This window comes from Pygoscelis adeliae, unplaced genomic scaffold, assembly GCF_000699105.1.
Source record: "Pygoscelis adeliae isolate BGI_AS28 unplaced genomic scaffold, ASM69910v1 C10964323, whole genome shotgun sequence".
NCBI lineage: Eukaryota > Metazoa > Chordata > Aves > Sphenisciformes > Spheniscidae > Pygoscelis > Pygoscelis adeliae.
Genome location: NW_008823724.1, coordinates 1 through 2,665, shown reverse-complemented (window position 1 = coordinate 2,665; position 2,665 = coordinate 1). Strand labels below are relative to the sequence as shown.

Here is a 2,665-nt window from a genome sequence, read left to right as displayed (position 1 = left end):
TTCCCTGAACTCAGTGCATGTTAAGTGGTCCTCCCAGCTTCTCAGATTTAAGCCCCTTCTCCCAGCTAAATTTGGCTGTCTTCCAATCATCAAAACCAACAAAAGCTCATGTTTCCACAACTACAACCCAAGCATAATTCCAAACCTTAATAAAACGTGCCAAAGGCTTAGGAATACTCTTACACACCTTTTTCAGTAAGCTCTTGTGCTTCCGTTAGAAAGCAGTTTAAGGCTGTGCTAAGGTTGCTCAGAAGCAACTGGCAGTGCTGAAGAGACTGCAATGTCTGTGGGTCAATGAAGTTGCAAGAGCCATCAAACAGCGGAACACCTTTTTGAGAATGAATATTAAATCGTTAGCCTGCAGAGCAATTTCAGAGTTTCAAAGTACACTTAAAGAACCACGTGCAATATCCTATAGCAGCAGATTACTGAACAAGCTCAGTTAGAAAGAATGATTTTATGTTTGCAGAATGACTACACCAGGACTCACATGTTTGGTCCAATTCGTCTTTTGTATAGATCACTTCCTTCCACGTCCACTCAAGAGCAAACCGTAAATTAGCAGCAGAACTTGGCTGCTCTTTAAAAAAAGAGAACAGAAAAGAACTGAATCAACAATTTCAAACTAAAAAATATGTGACATCAAAACAACATAAGAAGTGTTACCTTCAGACGTCCAACGCTTAATGCATCCAGTCAGAAGTTCTAAAGAACCTGCCTGGACAGCAGCTGACAATACCGCTTCTAACTGCTCCTCCTAAACGTAACAGACAAACTAAAATGAGCATCTTACATACTTTCAATACCTGAACCATCAACAGGACATGGTTGTTTCCAACCGTATACTCATTCAGACGTCACAAAGTCAGTTAGTACACATGCAACTAATTCCACATTCTTTTTCTTAATTCTAGCCACGGGCCGGACTGCTTCTTGGTCTGAGGAACACATTAAACTTTTCCTCTGCCAGTTCAACTTACTGAAGGCTGATTCTAACCTTTATTCGCATGCCTCTGCATTGTAGTCTCAGTTTACTGAGTTCCAACTAACTGTTTTCGGTAACATCCTCTGCTATACCCACTACGCGTATTGTGCGTGAAGTTTGCCATCAGGAATGCATGAAGGGGACAGACCAAATACACTCTTTGCATGGAAACAGCGAAGCTAAGGGCAAGCAGCTTTCTAGACTATGAAGACGTGAAGCAGTTCCAACGCCCAAAACGTTAAGTTACAATTTTCCAAAGTGACAGGAAAGAAGTGAGACATTTAAAGTCTAATAGGTTTACATTTTAGGCTGTTCAAACACTGTGTCCTAGTGTAGCGGTAATCCTTTAGAAGGATAATGCACAGGTGTGCACAGACATGCAATATTAAGTAGCAGCTTATTTCAGCTGGTGTTCTGATACTTCTTTCAGGTGAAACGATCCTTCATAAAATTTTACTTGCTTCCTTGTTTGCTTGTTTGGTTTTTTTAAACACATTCAAAAGTATCTTTCCCTTCTAGGTAAAATCATTCCAGTCAAAGCGATTTCTACACACTGGAATACACGTGTGATTGATAGTTCCACCTTCTTCTGAAAAGTGGTTGCAGACAAGGAAACACACCAAATACTACTTACGGTGGCAAACAAAACTCCAAAGCAAGCTTCTTGACCCGAATCCTGAGATTTGTCTTACTGACATGCAAACGAAATCCCTGCTCAAATGCCTAACAAGTCTCTGAACGAGGTAGTCCCAATTCAGCAAAGGTTATTAAAAAATTTCTTCATTTCCCAAGTTATTTCCAAACTGGAGTTGACGCCAGAACATCTAATCTGAATGTAAGAGTCTACATCAGGCTTGCAAAAGAAACAGTCTATGGGCTAGGCCAACTTGCCAAGAAATTTACTTTAGCTACCGCACTGTGCAGAAGCGTTACTTGCCCTAACACGCTTCCACAAACCTGGTGAAGAATCCAGGAGACAGGAAGATGAGAGCAGTGGGAAGACTGCTCTCCCCTCCCCACTAATTGCTCCACTGTGGGATGACCAGCTAGCTCATCCGTTAGCTTAGATCCTGCCTGGGTGAAGACAGGCTGCTCATCACAAAGGCTCCATCTCTCATGAAACTCTTTGGATGGGAGAGAAAGGTTGGTGCACGGCAAATGGGAAACCTATGAAAGAGGCGGGTGAAGTCACTATGGTGGGATAAAGCAGGTAGAAGGTAGTGGGTGTCATGAGATAAAGGTGATTAAGGCGTTGCAGCAACAAGAGGGCACTCTAAGAGGAGTAAATTGGGCTACTGTAGCACAAGGCAAAGGCTACAGAGGTGAAGATCTGCTTTGAGAGGATGCAGAAGAGCCTACTGATGAAGGGAAAGTGAGCGGAAGTGGTGATGGAAGTCTCAGGTAGAGCTGACCACAGACAGTAATTGTTTACCACAGCCCACTTCCTTGGAAGCAAATGGTCACGTATCGTGCAGCAAGCTGATGTCTGCAATAGCTCACATCCGAGCGAGACACCCCCTCGGTCAGCTACTGCACTGGACCTAGTGCTTTGAGAAGCTGATGGGGGTGAAGGTTGTTCTAAGGGAAAGATGCTTTCTGCTGCGCATGACCAGCACTGACTGCACGCGTCCTTGTGCGTATCCGGGGCACAGAATTAACAGATGGGTCTCTAAAGACTGT

At 43.5% G+C, this 2,665-nt stretch overlaps 1 long non-coding RNA gene across 1 annotated transcript; it reads right to left on the bottom strand.

The window, feature by feature from the left end:
- Positions 1-242: 242 nt before the first annotated feature.
- On the bottom strand, positions 243-749 carry LOC103922469. The gene is made up of 3 exons (XR_663885.1): positions 667-749; positions 491-580; positions 243-328 (listed from the first exon to the last, which is right to left on the bottom strand). It is a non-coding gene; the product is annotated as an uncharacterized LOC103922469 (long non-coding RNA).
- Between the last annotated feature and the right edge of the window lie 1,916 nt (positions 750-2,665).